General features: G+C 42.9%; 1 protein-coding gene across 5 annotated transcripts in view; it reads left to right on the top strand.

Moving 5' to 3' along the window:
• Positions 1-20887, top strand: part of WSCD2 (WSC domain containing 2) — a 159740-nt gene that overhangs the window by 22339 nt on the left and 116514 nt on the right. For 4 of the 5 annotated variants that reach the window (XR_014826440.1, XM_084994619.1, XM_084994616.1 and 1 more), the window contains one exon: positions 4022-4302. The exons of the other annotated variant lie outside the window; for it this stretch is intronic. The gene's annotated coding sequence lies outside the window, so the exon portion shown is untranslated. The remainder of the gene's footprint in view (positions 1-4021; positions 4303-20887) is intronic. 5 annotated transcript variants of the gene reach the window in all.

Below are 20887 nucleotides of genomic sequence, written 5' to 3'. Positions count from 1 at the left end.
AGTTGACTCACATCCTCAGGCAACTCCTTTCTGCATCTGGAATCTCAGCTCTTCATTTCTAATCACCTGATCTGATGCCACAGCCTGAAAGCCATGGGCTGTGCTATAGTTCTTTCTCTTTCACCCCAGCGCGTGGAGTGCTTAGCTAATGAAACTGGCCCAAATGATCCTTTATTGCCTTTTTTATCCAGGAATTGAGGCTCCCTTTGGCACAGGCACAGCTCTGAGGGAGGGTGGGGAAGGACAAAGAATGAGCAAGTTTCTCCAGCTCTGATTCCTTAGAAGTAGAAATTTGAAAACAAGAGCCCTGTGTAGTCAATGTTCCATACCTGTCCTCTCAGTTCCTGCCAGCTAAGAAGCTAGGGAAGCCACAATAACGTGATAATTACATGTCGAACCCCTAATTGTGCTAGGCTTCATGCTAAATCCCTTCCATGAATTACTTTCATTTAATCCTGAAGCTGTGGTTGGTACTGTGCCCATTTTACAGGTGTGGAAGCAGAGGCTCAGCAAAGTCAAAGGACTTGTCCAGCGTCACACACTAGTCTGGAGTCAGGCTACATGGGCTCTGCTGCTAACTGTGACCCCTCCCACCTGCATTCCCTTTTTCCCTCTGGAGCTCTGGGCCCTGAACTATGCTCCAATTGAGTGCTGAAGAGGTACTTATGGCTCCTTGAAAATAGATGTGCAGTTGTTGCCACGGGAAATGGGAATCTCAGACATGGCTGGCCTCAGAATCCCTCTCTGTTCATTCTTACTAAACATTTTCCTTCCAAACAGAAAATTCTTTGTTGTTCCTTTTTGATTATAAAAGTGTTTGTGCTCTTCTAAAACATGCAGATGATGTACAGGTATGGAGAAAAGCATGCATTTCACATTCTGAAGATTCACATATGAGTCAGATTGAGTTTTCTTGTGGGTTAGCTGGGCTGGGTGCCCCATAGACAAGGCCAACTGGCACAGACTCATCCCTGCTCCCAGCATTTCCTTATGAGCACATAGACACAGATCTTTCCAGACTACTTTCTATGTAAAGTCACATGACAACATTTTTGAAAAATGGGGCCATTTTCTAGAATTGTCACAATTTTTCTCTTAATATCATCTAATGAGATCTTCCCTTTCCCTTCCCAGAAAATAGAGTGATTTTTGTTCGGGGTTGTATTTATTTTTTTGAATCTGGGGTTCTGGTGCTTGAGGTGCTCTTATTCTTTGACTCATGGCACATTCTCATTGTCTGCAAGCGTCCCATGTGTTATCCATCCATCCATTCATTCATTCACTCATTCCTTTTGATCCTTGTGACCCCCACCCTAGGTAGGCACTGTGATTTGAAGCTCCACCTGTGTGGTCGTGCCTGCATCTAGGACTTCTGCATGGTACTCTCTGGTGTGTGTCCATCATATTTTATTCGTCCATTTATTTAGGGGCCGACACTCGAGGGCCTCAGCTTGCTACCACTGCAGACAGCATGGTGGTGAGCATCCTTGTATGTGCCCCTTTATGGTCCCAAGTGGAATTTCTCGGCAGTGGATTGCCAGGTCATGGGCAAATGGTCTCAGCCCCTAGAATGTCTCCCCTGGTTGCCCTCCCAATCAGTACCACAGCTAGTATTTTCTGATTGACACCACCTGAGTCCTACTGTATCAGGACCCTCCTCGTCCTTTGCTCAGGAACACTTCTGAAAAGCGAAATGTTCAGTATTTACGTGTAAACATGTAGAGGTCCTAACAGCTGTCTGGCATTTTCTTCTACTTCAGAACTATGGTGGATGCTTAGTGCCTCTTTGTCCTCACTTGCACAGTGAGGGGAGTTATTTAAAACATCTGGAAAATCAATAGAGCAGAAAGAGGAGACCTTGGGTTTGAGTCCTAGCTTTGCACTTACCAGCTATATGCCCTTGGGCAAGTGGTTTCACCTCTCTAAACCTCAGTTCCCCATCTTTAAATTGGGTACCTATCTTATAGGGTATTGTAAGAGATAATGAGATAATATGTAAGAATCTCTCAGCATCTTGCCTAGCAATGCCCACCAGCCACTCTTACTGTTGTTGATGTGCATATTGATGATGGTTCCATTAACAACAACAGCAGCAACAACAGAAGTTATCTGCATGTTCTGATATCACTGAGCCTATGGTAATTGCAGTGTCATGACTGATAGCTCAATTGATTGCCTTTCATTTCTGCCCCTGCATTTTGATGTACCACCTCAAGAAGGCAGTAATGAGTCACAGGCCTGTGGTCTGAGCAATGAACATTCAGAAGATTCATTTTTAAAAAACTCAGTTGAACCTCTTTTTACGGGTTCCAAGCGATGAATCTTGCTGTCGGATTTCTTTTTTGTGCTCCTCTCTATCCTGGCCCCCTGCCAACTTTTTAAAAAGGCTGATGAGTTGAACAACACATTTCCTTCAGCAAATGCCAGTCTTCTATTTAACCTGCCAGGTTTAGCTAGCTTCCCATTTATATTTTAATGCAGGTGCTAGACTTTCATTGTTTGCTGTGCATCTGGGCCCTCCTCTAATGGGACCATATATCTCACTTTTATAGAGTAGCTGTATGCGTGGCTGCAGATTGGCTTTTCCCAAAATCATTCTCTCACACTGGATTCTGCTTTTTAGTATATACGTGTATTGGTGTAGTTGACAAATATTTATTGAGCACCTGCTATGGTCATAATACTGTTTGGTTAGAATCAAACATATTCTTTTTTTTTTTTTTGTCTTTTTAGGGCCACACCCACGGCATATGGAGGTTCCCAGGGCAGGAATTGAATCGGAGCTATAAGCTGCTGGCCTATGCCACGGCCACAGCAACGTCATATCTGAGCCATATCTGTGACCTATACCACAGCTCATGGCAATGCCAGATCCTTAACCCATAGAGCGAGGCCAGCGATGGAACCTGAGTCCTCATGGATGCTATTTGAACTCATTTCCAATGAACCACAACAAGAACTCCATAAAACATATTCTCCTGAAATATTCCATGGGGGGAAGCAGATATTGAACAGATAATAAGTTAAATTAAAATATCATAACTACATTATATATTATACAAACCAATACACACAGAGAAATAAATATGGGAGGAGACATACCAAAATGTGAAAGTTGATTTTCTTTGGATGATGGTTGTATTGAACAAGACTATTGAGACTTTCCCAGTTGCCAGAGTCAGAGACTCAATTCAAATTTTTTTAAGTAGGAAAGGGAATTTGTCACCTCATGTATTAAGTTGAAGGATATGAAATTGTCACTTTTAAGTTGAAACTTTTCAAATACTGGTGATTGTGTTGGTTCAATTTAGTAACTGAAAAGTCTCTTAATGTACTGGCTTCAGATGTAGTTGCGTCCAGGTGCTCAGACAGTGTCAGAAATCTCTCTCTCCATATATCTCAGCTCTCCTCTCTTCTGGGGAGTTGGCTTCATGCTCAGGCCAGCTTTCCACAGATGGGCAAGAATAGCCACTCCCATCTCAGGTTCTTTTCAGCTTAGGAGCAGGAGGAAAAGGCAAGGTTCTGGGCAGAGCCCTAATTGGCCAGGCTTGATTGTGCTCCCTTCTGTGAACAAATCACTGTGGCCAGGGCTGGCATGCTCTGATTGGCCATTTTTGGGTCACATGCTCCTTGCCCTCCAGCCATCTGGGAGTAGAGTTAGTCACTAATTAGTGGCATATATGGTTTCCCAGGGTGAAATTAGAATAGTGCTACAAAATGTAACAAGAAGAAATGGCTGCCTTGGGGAGATTTCGGGCAATTTTTAGCTATGGCTCAGATTTGACCCCTGGCCCAGGGAACTTCCATGTGCCACAGTTGTGGCCATGAAAAGACAAAGAGAAAAATATATTTTTTTTGCCTTTCCTAAATTTCCACAACGAACATGAATTACTTAAAAAAAAAAACCCACATTTTAAAGTTATTAAAAAGAAATCCAAAGGTATTGAGAATGAAGTTTGGACACGAATGTGGCCTGGCTTTATTCCAGACTGATAATGGCTTTCTGTGTTATCCCTTCCAGGTATGATTTGCATTTTAACCAGAGTCAAGATGCTGTGACTCCAGAATGTAATGATGGAATTTAGGGCACTGAGCAAGTCCGTGGAGCCCCAAGTCCATTGTTCGCCTTTGCTGGGGCCCTATTGCCATGAAATCCAGTTGACCTTGAAAAAAAGCTTTTGTGAGGATTGACCCAACGACCTCAGAAGTGATGTTCAGCTCTGTAACTCAGTTTCCTCACCTGCCAAGTTGGGATAATAACAGTTCTTAATGAGATTGCTGCAGATTAATGAGCTAACACAGGTAAGCACAATCCTTAAACAGTGGGCACCTTATTCCCTTCCTTCCATCAGGCCCCCTTCCCAGGAAGGCTGTCAGGGGAAGTGGCAACAGCAAGAATTTGGGACTGATTAGAGCTGAAATCAAAGCCAACTCTGCCATTTACTAGCTTTGTGGACTCAGGCAGGACCTGTAATCTCATTGTTTCTCAGCTCTCTCCCCTGAAAAAATGGGCATAGAATTACTCTCCATGCAGAGTTAAGAGGATCTAACAGAGTAAGGTTTTCATAAAACAACTTGATACTTAGTGGATACGCAATATACATATTTGCTCTCATTTCCTTTCTGGTGACTTTTGACCCAATTCTTTCTCAGAGGCATCAATAGAAATCACATGTAGTTAGAGACTGTGTCTTTTATAAAATATATTTACTTGTGTAACTGGAATCATTACATATGCAATACAAAGCAATATGAAGGAGGCAAATTCATGCAGCATCAGCAAGTTCTTAGATTATGATTTTTAATATATTGATTTACTTTTTCTCTTAAAAAAGATACCGTCTAGTTATTCTAAAAATGCTACATTACCAAAGGCATTCACTTGTAATTTTTCTTAACTATGACTTGGGGCTGATATTTCATGCCATGATTTGTCTGTCCATCCATTCATCCATCAGTCAGTCCATCGATACAACCATTCTTCTTACCTCTTTCCCTCCGTTCTTTCCATCTTTCTTTCTTCTTCCCACCATCGTCACTATCCTTCCACCCATGCATCCATTCATTAATCCATACATCCATTCATTCATTTATTCATCCCTCCATCCATCTATCTACTCACCCATCTAACCACCCATTTGTCCATCTATTCAACTTTCCTTCCTTCCTTCTTTCCTCCCATCATCCTTACTTTCCTTCTTTTCTTCCTGCCGTCCTCACCATTCATCCATTTATTAATACATCCATCCATCCATCTATTCATCCATCCATCTGTTCAACACATAATTGCTATTATGTGTTAAGTCATTCTTCCGGATGCTGGCAGACATACTGGATCCTTGGGAAGTGGAATGTAACTGAAAAAGTAAACATACTGTGATCCTTGGGAAGTGGAATGTAACTGAAAAAGCTGAGATGAACACAGTGATCTAGGGGCTAACTTGGTACATGAGGGTGGGGCATCAGGTGAGTGATCTGTGCGGGAGTCTGGACCCATAGCATAGCTGCCACGTCGGAACTGTCTTCACAGCAGCCTGCATGTTAACAAAGCACACCAGCAGCAGTGCCCAGTCAGGACTCCAGCCTTTACTCACTGCTGTGGAAGCTGTTCTCTGTGGATGCCCTGTCCTTGGGATCCATGAACCACCCAAGAAGGGTCATCATGGGGTGAGGGTGCAGGCGGGATTTTTAAGAGGAGAATGTTAGACTTGCTCCATGTAGAGATCTTGAGGGATCAACTGGAAATGTAAATATGATGCGACTTTTTTGCACCCTGAGTTTACGATTGGGTTTATGCCCATTTTGAGTAAATCCTTACTCTCCTTTGTTTACCTTCCACTCATCTTAGTGGTTTTTTGTTACAACCAAAATGTCCTCAACCTCGGACCATGTGGATCGTTTTTACTGGGGTGCTGGATTGATTTCTGATTCCATTTTAGAGATGAGGAAGTGAATTAATCGGACAGATGAGGTGGTTTGTCCTGGGTCACAGAGTTAAAAAAACCTCAGAGGCAGTATTTGCACTCATAGTCCTAAGCTAATTTTAAGGCTGAAAGTAGGGGAACGCATTCCCAGCAGCATAAATGTCATGTGCAAGGGCTCGAAGGGGACCGAAGGGTGTGTATTACAACTCTGCTTGGGAAGGAGACATAGGAGATGAAATGGGTACAGAGATTTGATTCCTCCTTTCCCCAAACACATCAGGCCCTTATATGCTGGAGAACACAGATGAAGGAAAGTTATTCTGCACAAAGTCATTGTGAATCCTCCTTTTACCCTGGTTGGGCCTCCATGGAGGTGACTGCTCTGGCGACAGCCTGGGAGAGGGACTTTCTCTGCAAACAGATTACATCATTACCAGGAGAGAGGCTTGAGTTGTGAGGATGACAGTTTTATGGCCTGAAGACCCCCACGACTAGAACCATCTGGACTTTTAAAAGCTTTGGTCACGCAACATCATAAACAACCCTCTGCATGAGATGCACAGTGTGCTGAGATTTAGAACCAAGAGTTTGCCATGGGGGAGGCAGTAAGGTCCAACAGGAGTCAGGGTTGTAATGCTTTTAGACAGGTTGATTTGCTGTGTGACCCCAAATAGATGTCTCCCTTTCTCTGTGCTTTATTTTTCTTCCTAATGAGCCTGGTTTACTCAAAGCATAAGAGCATAAAGAGGCGTAGAACTAGAAATCTTAGTTCTTTGTTAAATGACACCCCAAACCCCTTCTCCCAAGGTCCCAGGGTTTCCCACTATCCTACCACCCCCCAATTATGGAAACATCAGCCCACAAATAGCTGAGGGTGTAATATGTGTGTCCAAGGTGACAAGGTTCCTTTTTTTTTAGGGCCACTCACGGTATATGTAGGTTCCCAAACTAGGGGTCTAATCTGAGCTACAGCTGCCAGCCTACACCACAGCCTCAGCAACACCAGATCCGAGCCACATCTGCAATATACACCACAGCTTATGGCAACACCAGATCCTTAACCCACTGAGTGAGGCCAGGGATCGAACCCGCAACCTCATGGTTCCTAGTCAGATTTGTTTCCACTGCATCACAATGGGAACTCCATGTCCAAGGTGACAAGGACATCCATCACAGAACTCCACCTTGGAGGGCCCTAAGTGATCTGGGTGAGAGAAGGACACAGAAATAGCTTCAGAAATGCCAGTACACACCAGAGGCATGAATATGATATTCTTCGTAAAGGCCAGGACTTCTCTTTATCACAACACAGGCCTCCGCACCCCCAGCCCAGGTTTTCAGTTCCTGGCCCGAAAGAGACAAAGATGCTGCATTTAGGCTGAGGTGATAAGCTGTCTGCTTTAAAGTTGTCTTGGGGAAAGACAGAAAGAGAGTCCAGAGATTCCCAGATGCGGCAAGTGGGGGTTTTGAGGTTTTCACCCAGAGCTCAGTGGAGGCAGGGAGATGAAAGAGAATGATAACAAGTTTACATCATCTATGCCGTCATCCCACAGAGCAAGCAAATTAAAAAGAATGATATATGGGAGTTCCCATGGTGGCTCAGTGGGTTAAGAACCTGACTAGTGTCCATGAGGATGTAGGTTTGATCCCTGGCCTCACTCAGTGAGTTAAGGATCTGATATTGCCACAAGCTGCGCTGTAGGTTGAAGATGCAGCTCAGATCTGGTGTTGCTGTGGCTTTGACATAGGCCAGCAGGTGCAGCTCTGATTCGACACTTAGCCCAGGAACTTCCATATTTCACAGGTGTGACCCTAAAAAGAAAAAAAAAAGAATGATATATGTAATTAGGCCATTGTGGACACATGGCCAATCATGCCTTGATGTATAAATTGGTACAGATAGGGAAATCTTGCTGTATATACTAAAAACCTTGAAATGCATATATACTGTTTGATGCAATTATTTCCCTCCTAGGAATTTATCCTAAGACAAAAATTGAATGAGCACAAATATATATTCAATGTATGGTTAGTTATAGTAGTAAAACTTGAAGATGACCCCTAAATCTAGTCAATGAGACTGAGTAAACCACACTTTAACCCCACACTGGAATATATGCAGCTATTTTTTTTCACTAGCATGCTATCCTTTCCAAGTCATAAAAATGATGAGGCCAATTTTGTTTTGAAAAGTAGAATAAAATGATGTTAGAAAACTAACCTCACATTCATAAGATTGCTTCTTACTCTTCTCCATCCCCATGTTTTTGCCCTCAGAGCAGCTTCTTTATTCATCTTCCTGGACATTACTTTGTATAAAGTTCCCAGATCTTCCCTGGGGCTCCAAGCCAGACCAGCAAGGAATGCTCTGTTTTCTGAACTTCTTTCTGGTGTTGTGTTTTATTGTCTACCTAGTATTAAGATAAGCTATGCCTATGATGTTCCTATTACATCCCTTCCTGAACTTTTCTGATTCACCTTTGATCTCAGGACATGAAAACCTGTTATTTAGTGTAGCCACCTTCATTGATTATCTTAGCTAGATGTTCTGGATAAATTGCTGCAGCTTCTGCATCACCTGCATTTGCTGCTTCACCTTAGAGATGGCTTCTTTTCTTAAGCTTCATAAACCAACCTCTGCTAGCTTCAAACTTTTCTTCTGTGGGTTCCTCACCTCTCCCAAACTTAATAGAATTGAAGAGAGCTAGGGCATTGCTCTGGATTAGGGTTTGGCTTTAGGAAATGTTGTGGCTGGTTTGATCTTCTGTCCAGATCACTAAATATCAGCAATAAGAATGTTTTGCTTTTTTTAATCATTCTTATCACTCTTAATTTCTTCCAGTAACTTTCCATTGCATACACATGTTGACTGTTTTGTGTAAGAGCCTAGCTTTCAGCCTTCCTTGGCTTTTGGCAGGCCTTCTTCTCTAAGCTTAGTTATATCCAGCTTTTGATTTAAAGTAAGAGATGTGTGACTCTTCCTTTCACTTGAATACTTAAAGGCCATTGTAGGGTCATTAATTGGCCTAATTTCAATACTGTTGTGTCTTAAGGAATAGGGAGGCCTTAGGAGAGGAAGAGAGGTGGGAGAATGGCCAGAAAGTGGAGCAGACAAAACACACACAACATTTATTAAGTTTGCTCTCTTCTTTGGGCATGGTTTGTGGTGCCTTTAAACAGTTACAATGGTAACATCAAAGATCACTTATCACAGATCACCATAACAAATATAATAATAATGGAAAAGTTTGAAGTATTGTGAGAATTACCAAAATGTGATGCAGAGATAATATGAGCAAATGTGTTGGAAAAATAGTGCCAATAGACTTGCTGGACAAAAGATTGCCCTAAATACTTAATTTATAAAAAAAAAAATGTATCTATGAAGAGCCATAAAGTATAATAAAATGAGGTCCCATTCGTGGAAAGGCAAAACTATAGCAATTGTGAAGTGAGCAGTGGATGCTGGAGGTTTAGGGAGTAGGTAGAGGAATGAATAGGTGGAGCAAAGAAGGTTTTTAGGGCAGTAAAAATGTTCTGCATTATTATTATAATGATGAATACAAAATTGTATGCATTTGTCAAAATGTGTAGTGTATAGAACTTTCGAACACAAAGAATGAATCTTAATGAATGCAGTTTAAAAAAACCTATTTAGGAGGCCAGGGATCCCAGGAAGGAATGGTGCCTGGGATGAAGAATCTAACTGTATTACAAATGTATGAAAGAACCACACTAAAGGGAATGGGAGGAAAAAGTGATGACCTGAGGAACTTTGGAAATGAGCAGATTCTATAAGAGTAAAGGCAAAAGGAACAGCACGTAAGTGCTGTGCTACAGTTGATAAAGTTGTTTGCCATAGGTACAGGTTAGCAGTTCCAGTACTGCTGTACATATTTACTGGAACTGAAGAATCATGTACATGGGCAGAGTATAGTGGGAGCCAGACATCTTACTGTTGGAATGGGAGTTTACAGATAAGCAAGAGTAGGAGGCGAGGTGATGCATGTGGTGATGGATTGGAACCGGGGATATCAACATAAATTCATGTTTTACCTAATATAAATACAGATTCATACCTATAGAAATATTTATAGGTATGTGTATATACATGGATTAGTATAGTCACATATATTTTCTTGTTCTGTCGGCTAAGAAGGTAAAGGATCAATGACCCCTGAATACCACCAAGAACATGTAATGCCCAGATCTTGGTTTATAATATCATTCTTCAATAAAAAGAACAAGGGATCATTGGAGAAATAACTGACTCGATGACTGAGGCAGTAAATATATAAGGTGAGCCTGGAGCATCTCATACTGCTGAATCATAAGGATGTGCACCAAAAAAAACAACATGATGTGCATATGTCAAGGGAACATGGGAGCCAACTGAAATAGCTCCCCATAGCCAAAGTTGGAACCATTTGAATAAAATAAATAAAAAGTTACTAGACTAGAACTCAAAGTATAAAATAAATAGCTGTGAGTCCATCCTTGTATAAATAAATGATCAAATAACTTAATAAATGAAGATGAAAAGACAAATTCCCAGAAGAATTCCAGAAAATTTATATAAATACATTACCCTTAAGGAGGGTGAATATAACTCCCCACTCTTAATGTGTGGACTGTGTATATAATTCCTTCCAAAGTGTGCAGTATGGAAAGGGAAGGAAAAAGTAACTTGACAGTGGAGACACCTGAGAAACACTACCTCAGCCAGGTGGTCAAGGCCAACATCAACATTCATACATCACGTTGATGCTATGTACCCTCAATACTATGGGTGAAAATTGCATTTTGCCTCTCCAGTCTTCCTCCCCCAAACCCCTAACTCCAATCAATTCATGGGGGGAAAAAGTCATCGTAGAGAGACATTCTACAAAACACCTGACCAGTATTCTTCAAAATTTGTCAAAGTCATTAAAAAGTAGGAAAGTCGAAGGAGATGTGTTCACTATATGTAGTGCGCTATCTTGGATGGGATTCTGAAACCCCCGAAAAGGACATGAGGTAAAAAAACTAATGAAATTTTAATAAAATATGGATTCTAGTTCATAATAATGTTCTGATATCAGTTCATCAGTAGCAACAAATATACAATATTCAGATAAGATAGTATTAATAATGAGAACTCTTTATACCATCTTCTCTAATTTTCTGTTGATCTAAAAACTGTTCTACGAAGTAAAGTATACCTTTTTTAAAAAAGTTGTTTATTAGGTACAGATGAAAAATGGTATCTTGGGTTTTCTTTAGTTTGACTTTCTCTGATTATTACTGCTGTCTTTTGTGTGTGTCGGTGTCTCTATTTCTTCTGTAAATTGTTGCCTGCCGTGTGCCACTAAGACTTTATGGTTATGTGTTATGCAGCACAGTTGCAGTCATAGCTAACTAATACCATCCCAATGAATCACTACAGTCCTATGAAGTATTATTGGTCTGCTTTCCATTATCCAAATATCTGTTTTACAGATGAAGAAGTGGAGACTCAGAGAGGCTAATTTTTCAAAATTTACAGTCAGTAAGTAGCACACCTAGGTTTTGAACCCAGTCTGTGTGACTCCAGAATTCCCCAAACGCTACTATAAAGTTCCAAGTGTGACAGTGGTAGTGGCGGTGTGGGGGTGGGATGGGGTGGTAAGGGTAGGGAATTCTGGCCACTAGCTGGGATCTAGTAGTAGGCAGCCTTGAATTCTGTGCTTAAGGGTAGTGATGACAACACTCCAAAGAGGGAAAACATACACCCAACTAGAAATGACATAGGGAGTCCCTGAGTGGCGACTGTGAGAAATGACATGTGAGGGCACCAAATCTCCTGTTTCAAGCAGAGGGTATAGAAGAGGTCATTCCAGACTATGCTGAGAACAGCAAAATGGGCTCTCTGGAGTCGTGCCTGGAAGAAATGTAATTGTCAGGGGCTAGCAGGCAGCACAATCCCATGTCATACATTATCATAATTTAATGTGGAGACTCTGAAAACTGAAGCCAGAAAGGAGAATCTTTTCCCCACAGAATGCTTAAACAGCATCCAAGCTGCGGGGTCTCCCACTCACCAGTACCTGCCTTCTCAGAACTTGACCTCAAGGAGCTGGGGTGAAATCCAAAAGCTGTGGACTCAAGGAACAGAATAAGACATTTAGCTTGGCTGTTTGTCCTGTGCAACCTTGAGCACGTCAATTAACCACTCTGGTCCTCGGTTCATTCATTTCAAAATAGGAATCATAGTCCTTGCCCTACTGACCTCACCTAACTTTCCAGTGGATAAATAATAGTACTGATAGCTAACAATTACTGCACACTCTCTATGTATTAGAATTTTGTCTGCATCATCTTGTTTAATACTCACAGCCATCTTAGTGGGCATGTGCTCATATTGTGCTCATTTTATTGATGGGAAAACAGATCCAGAGGGATGATGTCACTTGTCTGAGGTCACTCAGGTTGCAGAGATTAAGTAAGAATTTAGAGTCCAGCTTGTTCGCCAGAGTCACTAACCACATTCCAACACGGATGCTTGATGGAAATAATGCTTGAGGAACTTCAGACTCAAAAGAGGAAGAAATTAGGAGCCGACTGGAGGAGATGGAGGAGTGTGGGTGTGGCTAACAGCTGACTTTGGTATTTATCACTGGGTGTGCAAGCTGAGGGGGTTTGGAGAAGCAAGGAGCAGAGAGAAATGAGCTTGACTGGAGGAGGCTGGCAGAGAGGGGAGAGGAAGAGATGTGGCAGCTGACAAAAGAAATGCGAGCCTAGGAAAGAGAGATGCTTGAAGGGGATTTTTAGGAAGCTTTGCTCTCAGATGCGTTTTGTAATCTCCATCCTCTGGCCCCAACTTAACCATCAGTAGAATCCCTGCTTTTTGTCAGTGCCTCCAGAGGTAGATCCATTTCTGTTTTGGGACCTGACAGCCTGAAATTGGTCACAGAGTGGGCACTTCCTGAGAGGGGCCAGCCCCCTCTTCCACCCTGGGTTTGTTGGCATGACCCTGCCTTGGGGGGCAAGGCTATCCAGGAGCTCCACAGGCTGTGGCTTACAGGAGCTCTAGCTTTGTATCCACCAAGGCCAATAGCTTTCAAAGGAGTTAGTTGTATAAGGTGTAGTGTTCCAGCTGGATTCTGGCAGAGGTTATCTTCTTGAATACATATAGCTGGGTTAAACTGAGGCAAATCGTCCTTTTCTTAGAGTTCCCTGGTGTCCTCTTGGTTAAGGATTCAGCATTGTCACTGCTGTGGCTTGGGTTATTGCTGTGGCTCAAGTTCTATCCCTGGTCCAGGAACTTCTGCATGCCACAGATGTGGCAAAAAAAAAAAAAAACAAAAAAAACAAAAAAAACAAAAAAAAACCCCACAAAAAACAAAACAAAACAAAAAAACCCTTCTCTCTCCTTCCCTTCCTTTCACCTCCTTTTTTTCTCTTTCCTTACTTCTTTTTTACTCATTTTCTTGCTTTTTTCCTCTCCCATCTCCCATTTTCCCTTCTTGCTCATCCAGCCCTCCTTCTAGCTTTCATGATTGATCTTTCAACTACTATGTGCAAGATACTATGCTTGTCCACATGCAGGGATGAGTGGTATGGGCATCGTTTCTTCTCTCTTATATGTATTATATCCCCTCCACTAGGCAATGGGCTAGGAGATGGTGATAGATAGATAGATTGATAGATAGATAGATGGATGGATGGATGGATGGCTGGATGGCTGACTGGCTAGATAGATAGATAGATAGATAGATAGATAGATAGATAGATAGATAGATAGATAAAGATGGATGGATAAATAGGTAGACATTGATGTGTAGTTATAGACATTACAGTCCCTGCTTTCCAAGTGTCCAAATCTAGCGGAGAGGCATTCACTTAGCCAATCACCAGAACACTCTCTCTCCAGATTCATCTCTCCTGGACAACCAGATCCTTGTCAGATTTCTTTTATCTCACTGTTTGGTAAAATGCAGATTTAACCTTCTACTTCCACTGTTACTGTGTGAGCATTTTTTTTCCCTGTTGCTGTACGGTCTTCATCCTTATTACATTAATGGCTGCATAATATGCCACTAAGTAACCAAATTTACATAACTGACCCCCTATCACAGAACTACCCCTATCCAGTACTTTCTAGTTTTTTTCACTTTTTCATGCAAACGTATTCTTTTTTTAGGGCCAGCCTTTTCTTTGGGCTTGCAGGTTCAATTTAAAAGGGGGCCTGGGAGTTGTGTTGTGGCTCAGCAGAAAGGAATCTGACTAGCATCCATGAGGATGCAGGTTTGATCCCTGGCCTCACTCAGTGGGTTAAGGATCCAGCGTTGCTGTGGCTGTGGTGTAGGCCAGTGGCTACAGCTCCGATTTGAGCCTTAGCCTGGGAACCTCCATGTGCCATGAGTACAGCCCTAAAGAGCAAGAAATTAAAAAACAAAAAAATAAATAAATGGGGGCCTTGAAGGCACAGGGTAGGGTTTATCCTGGAGCACCTACCTGCCCCTTTCCTGTCTCTAGTGCACCAGTGAGTATACAGCATAGCTTCCCGAGTGCCCAGGAATACCTATGCTGCCCCTATCTGAGCAACCATCACACTGCCTTACTCCATTAAAGTGTCCCTGCTCCCACCTGACCTTCACATTCTAGTGACCTTTTCTTCTCTATGTCCCCAGTGCCTGGCACTGGGAAGCCCTTTAGAAATGGAAGGGTAGGGAAGAAAGAAAGAAACAATGAAGTGAGAGAAAGATTTCCTCTTTTACTCTGCCCACCTTCATTAATAGAGCCTGGGATTGCCATGGGGTGGAAGTGACCGAACATGTTGATATTGTGTAATTTATTCTCCTGAACTATACAAATCATATCTTGCCCCCAGGACTCACCCATGATGAGAAGCAGCTTTTCATAAGTTTATCCTGGGGACCTGAATAAATAATCAGAGAAACAAAAGCCTTATGAATTTTTTAAAGAGCTTATTGGAATCGGGGCGGGGAGGGGGGGCCTGGAGTTCTGTGTACAGAAGTATCCGATACATCAGCCTTCGTTTCTCTTTACCCTCTTAAATCCTTTTTTAATCCTCTTGCTTGCCAGTGTTAATCCGTGCTTTCCCCCTTCAATTTCCCTCCACTTTGGATCATCAGGAGAACAATACCTACCCGTGAGCCTTCCATCTGCATCTCTCAGCACGCTGGGGGGATTAGGGTGCCTAGACTCTGGTGACGGTTGGGTCCCAGAGCCCAAGAGGTGCTGCAAACCTCTTCTTTGTCTGCACCTGTTTGGGATGGGATTACAGGTGTGGGGTTGCCAAACTGAGACCCTCAGTGTCCCCTTAAAAAAAGCTTCTTGGCAATGAACAACACCTGAGCTTATCATTCCCCAAATGTCAGCTTTGCTGAAAGTTAAGCGGTTTACAAGTTCTTGCTGAGAAATTCCACGTATTAGAAGCTAATAGAAGGTCAGCGTTTTCCATTTCGATTTTTTTTCCTTCCTGCTGCCCAGGGTGTAGGTAATGCTCCCTTTGGCATTTTGAAGATGTTCTTGCAAATTCTGGTGAGGTAGCACTTGATGTGGTGTATCCGCCCCAAAGCCAGTGAAATAAGGATTGTTATGATTTCCATTTTTTAAGAGGAAATTAAGGCTTGAACAGAGAGGGGTCTGTTGCCCAGAGTCACACACAGCAGGTGGTAGCGCTCGGTTCTGGACCCATGTCTGTCTCAATCTAAAGCCTAGGCTTTGATGCATTTTGATTTCTTCCTCCACTTGCCAAGTCAAGAATGCTACCTCCAATGCCCCAGGTTTTCCCTTGCAGTGACCCCTACAATTAATTAAGCAGCCTGAGATCCAGGCTGAAGAACTAGCAGCCCTGAATAGGTACAGTGGACATTCCATCTCTGGTTTTCTCTAATTTCCTAGGGCAGAGGTCAGCAAACTACAGCCCATTGCCATTTTGTATAAATAAAGTTTTACTGACACACAGCCAGGAGCATTCATTCATATATTATTTATGCCTGTGTTCACACTACAAAAGCACAGTTGAGTGGTATGGCAGACACCATGTGGCCCACCCAACCTAAAATATTTACATTCTGGTCCTTAGAGAAAAAGTTTTCTGTCTCCTGGAATCTGGAATAATCATCATCTGTTACCCAGAATCTAGGGTAATAGATAACAGCAACAGCCCTTTGAGTACATTGCATTTCTTCCTTTTTTTTCTCTTTTCTTTTCTTTCTTTCTTATGGCAGCATCTCTGGCATTTTGAAATTCCCAGGCTAGGGGCTGAATTGGAGCTGCTGCTGCCAGCCCATGCAGTCACAGCAATAGGATCTTAGCTGCATCTGAGACCTACACCACAGCTCATGGCAATGCCAGATCCTTAACCCACCAATCGAGGCTGGGGATCAGACCTGCATCTTCATGAATACTAGTCAGGTTCTTAACCCACTGAGCCACAACCGGAACTCCCACATTGCATTTCCTTTTTCTTTTTTTTTTGGACTTTTGTCTTTTTAGCGGCACCTGTTCTCAGGCTAGGGGTCTAATTGGAACTACAGCTGCCAGCCTACTCCATAGCCACAGCAATGCCAGATCCAAGCTGCATCTGCAACGTACACCATAGCACATGGCAACGCCAGATCCTTAACCCACTGAGCAAGGCCAGGGATCGAACCTGCAACCTCATGGTTCCTAGTCGGATTTGTGTTCTCTGCCAGACAGGAACTCCCTACATTGCATTTCTTGAGTGCTTGAGTGCTGGCTGTGAGTCAGGCACTCTGCTCCTTGCTTTCTGTGGATGATCTCCTTGAATCTTCCAACAATACTATCAGGCAGGCGCTCAGGGAGATGAGCAGCTTCCCATGATCGCAGAGCTACAAAAATGAGGATCCGGGGCTCCATCTTAGAGCTGACAGGCAAGCTCTTTAATAAACTGAAAAGTGCTCTACAATATTAAAGGCATAATTTCCAAATAGATAACCTGCCCAGTGCCTGGCGTCATGCTGTGTGTTGGGTTGGAAAGCGATATAAGATAAGCAAGGGACAGCCTCTGTCCTTGGGAATATTGTGGGCTTGTGGAAAAGATCAGCTGTCAAGATGGGCTGTCATAGAAGACAGAGAGACTGGAGGAGGGGTTTGAGGAAGGGGCCTCAGAGAAGGTGACCTTTGAGTTGAGTCTTTAGTTATGGAAAGAAATTTGATGATTGAAATGGGAAAGAGAGGAGAGCACCCCCAGGCATCAGTAACAAGTTAAGCAAAGCCTTGGATTCAAACAGTTTCCATGTGCCTGAGTCTAGGGTGAGTAGAGGGCAGACGAAAGAGGAAGGTGATCACAAATGACAATAGGATTTGTTTGAAACCAGAGAGGAGTTTGGAATGTGATGCTGAGGGCTTCGAAAACATATTTCCTTCCCTTATCTAGAAAGAGCCTTAGATGGGATGGAAAGGCCATCCATTTCCATCTGGTAGGTAGTAGGTGCTCAATAAATGATTCCATAGAACAAATGCTAGCCCCAACTGTTGAGAGGGAGCTTGCTCTTGGTTGCCCCTGCAGGATGCTCACCTAGCAGCAGCAGACCTGTCCAGGTGGCAATAATGCATCCACCGGGGGGATACCTCCAGACCTTGGAAGAGTTTCAAGTTTGGGGTCAGCTCCAGTGGGTCTCTGGAGAAGGGCATTTCAGAGAAGGCTCCTGTTTTACCACCTGTGCTCAGATGGCAGAACAGTGGTCTTATGCCTTGTTCATTCACTTGGGTAAATAGATAAGATGGGGAGAGCCCTGCCTTTTGGGCCATTCAAATCCCAGCTCTGCAGATTTCTGGTTATGTGACCTTGGGCAAGTTTTCTAATTTCTCAGAGCCTCATTTTTCTCATCCACGCAACGGGGATGATGATTCCTGTGTCATGGAGTTGTTATGATGGCAACTATAGCTTCGCATACAGTGATTGCCCAATATTTATTACTGGTTTGGTTTTTTGGGTGGGGGCGGGGGGCCGTCCCCATGGCATGTGGAAGTTCCCAGGCTAGGGGTCTAATTGGAGCTATAGCTGCCAGCCTATGCCAGAGCCACAGCAATGTGGGATCCAAGCTGCGTCCGTGACCTTCAACCACAGCTCATGGCAATGTTGGATCCTTAACCCACTGAGAGAGGCCAGGGATCAAACCCACGTCCTCACGTATGCTAGGTCCATTAACCACTGAGCCACGACGGGAACTCCCCATTACTGTTTCTTTTTTTAATTTTTAGATGATTTTTATTTTTTCCATTACAGTTGGTTTACAGTGTTCTGTCAATTTCTACTGTACAGCACAGTGACCCAGTCACACATATATATACATTCTTTTTCTCATATTATCTTCCATCATGTTCCATCACAAGTAACTAGATGTAGTCCCCTGTGCTATACAGCAGGATATTACTCGTTCTTTTTTAAAAAAAAAAAAAAATTTTTTTTTTTTGGCTACCTCGAATCATGTGGAGTTCCCAGGCCAGGGATTGCATCCGAGCTGGGGTTGTGACCTATTCCACAGCTGTAGCAATGCCAGATCCTTAACCCATTGCCCTGGGTTGGGGATTGAACCTGTGTCCCTGCCACTGCTGAGACACCATTGATCCATTGCACCACAGTGGGAACTCCTGGCTTTTATTTTTATTAATGGTAGTAGTCAAATTTCTATACAAGCCAGCTTTTGCTATAATAATGATGCATAATGTCAACAAGCTGTGTGATTTACAAAGCACTCATTTATTTTTCTCACAGTTCTATGGATCAGATGGGGGTAGCTCTGCAGGTTGGGTTTAAACCTGCTCCCTTTGTCTTTCATTTTGGGACCAGTAGCCATGCAGGATATGCTCTTCTAAAGTCAGGGAACAGAAATTTCAAGAGGTGTAAGCAAAAACACAGACCACTTAAGGCTTAAGCTCAGAACTGGCCCATAATTACTTCGACATATCCCACTGGCTAAAGCATGTAACGTGGTCCAGCCCAGTATTAAAGGAAGTAGGAAGGGGTATGAAAGTACCCTCCACCCAAAGAAAATTATAATGAGGGTGGAGAAAGGACAAAGAATTGTGAACAAGTTGTACCACCTCCACAGTTGCCAAACCTCATAGCATGACTGTGAGTCATATGATTCCATGAGCCACCTAGCATTACCTCCTATGTTTCTCAAGATTTAGTAGATCATCTGAATTCCCTCCCTCACTGATGGAGAAACTGAGGTTTGAGCTCCTTCCCATGGTTGTCTCCAGGCACAGAAGGTCCTAAAGGCTGGGAAGTTGCCACAAGGTCACTGTATGTCTTATTCTGGTGGGGTTCTGATAAGTATTTTTCAGCGTGGATCCCCCGAGAAGGCCTAACTTCTGAAATGTGAAGGCAGCTACCGTCTCACCCCCGTGGTCCATCCAATGTGAGGGAAAGCCTCAAAACAGCCCCTGTGTTTGATAGTGGCCACCAAGATTCCAATTATCAGTGGCCAATGCTGCCCATTCAGTTTCCTCTGGCTGAAATTTTTGGTTGTTCTACTGCCAGAACTAGGTTGGCTATTTACTGTGGACACCAATGGCTGTCATTAATCATGTTAATAAACAAGGCTCCCAAAATGCTACCTCAATGCCAAGAAGAGTTAATTTAAAGCAGTAGGAGAAACAATAAAATCAACAAGACAGTCATGGGGTAGCCATCCTAACTCAGGGGAGCTTCGGTGATGAGATGATAAGTATTTTTGGATACAGGAACCCAGCCCAGATCAACTCATTTCTTCAGTAGCAATTTCCAAAAAAGAGTTCAAATTACTTTCTATCTCATCCCACTTACACCATCTTTCGTGGCTTCATTTGGGCATTGAGGTCATCAAGAAATAATCTAGTTGGGCAATGGGGAAAGTAGAGAGAGGAAAGAAATGCCTCATTTCTCATTCTCTCACTCACTTGCCAGTTGCTGAGTGTCTGCAGTGTCCTGGGGCTAGGGATTTTATGCTGAAAGGAGCAGAGGTCCCTCTGTGTTGGCCACTTTGTACACCAGATCCTCATTAAATGTATCTTTTCAAGGTAGGCAGCTAGCTTCCCATCAGCCACTGCACTGTAGATGATTAGTTTAAGCAAATTGCAGCAATACTATTCCCTTCCAATAACTGGTTTAGGAGTTAGAATGGGACCCAGTTCTGCCCAATGAGAAAGGGAAAGTCTGTTCATAAGTTTTGAAAAGCTTTCTCCCTAAGAAGGAGCTGTAGGAAGGGATGGACACTCTTCTGTATTGTCTGTAGGATGTACAGATGTGACAGTGGCAACTTTGACAGCCACAGCTGTGTGCCAGAAGATAGAAGGTGATGCCATCTCTGACAGTGGAAAGAGGAGCTATATCCTCATCGACATCATTGAGCCACTGAGTCTTTAACCCCAAAGGCCACTCTACCCTTGACTATCTGTTATGTAGGATAATAGGTTTCCTTAGTGTTATAGCCAGTATAGATGGGGGTTTCTGTTATCTGCATCTCAAAGTTTCCTAGTCAATGTAGCAGTGTTATTGTCGAAACTTGATTATCTATAAAGGAGCAAGCAGAGTTGTTTTCAAGCTCTGCTCCACCGAGTTCTAGAGATTCACTGGCTCTGTAATGAGAAAGGGGCACAGAATCAGGGACTGGAACCCTCACCCCCATCTTCAAGCACAAGAGCTGTTTTCTTATTTCTTTCATGGGATTGGGGTTTTCTGTAAGATGTTCCTGGAAGAGATGCTTCTGTGCTTTAATTTAAAAGAAGAAGGAGGAGAAAAAAAGGCCTAAAAATCTCTAGATTAGATCACTAAGTTCCTTTCATTTATTTGATGGTTAATAGCATAAGTTTTGGGGTTCAACTACCCAGACTTAAATGATGACTCTGACATTAACTATTTTAGTTAACTCAGGAAATCAGATAATTTCCTGGACTAGTTTCTAGTCATCTCACCAGGCATTCATGAGAATTTCCTTTCCCCTCATCTCTGCCAGCAGGAGGTG

The sequence above is a fragment of the Sus scrofa genome, chromosome 14 (assembly GCF_054392235.1).
Source record: "Sus scrofa isolate SSC_HxYL_T2T_F1_AM1 chromosome 14, Sscrofa_HxYL_maternal_Yorkshire_Landrace_v2.0, whole genome shotgun sequence".
Lineage (NCBI taxonomy): Eukaryota > Metazoa > Chordata > Mammalia > Artiodactyla > Suidae > Sus > Sus scrofa.
This window is presented reverse-complemented; position numbering and strand designations above follow the sequence as displayed.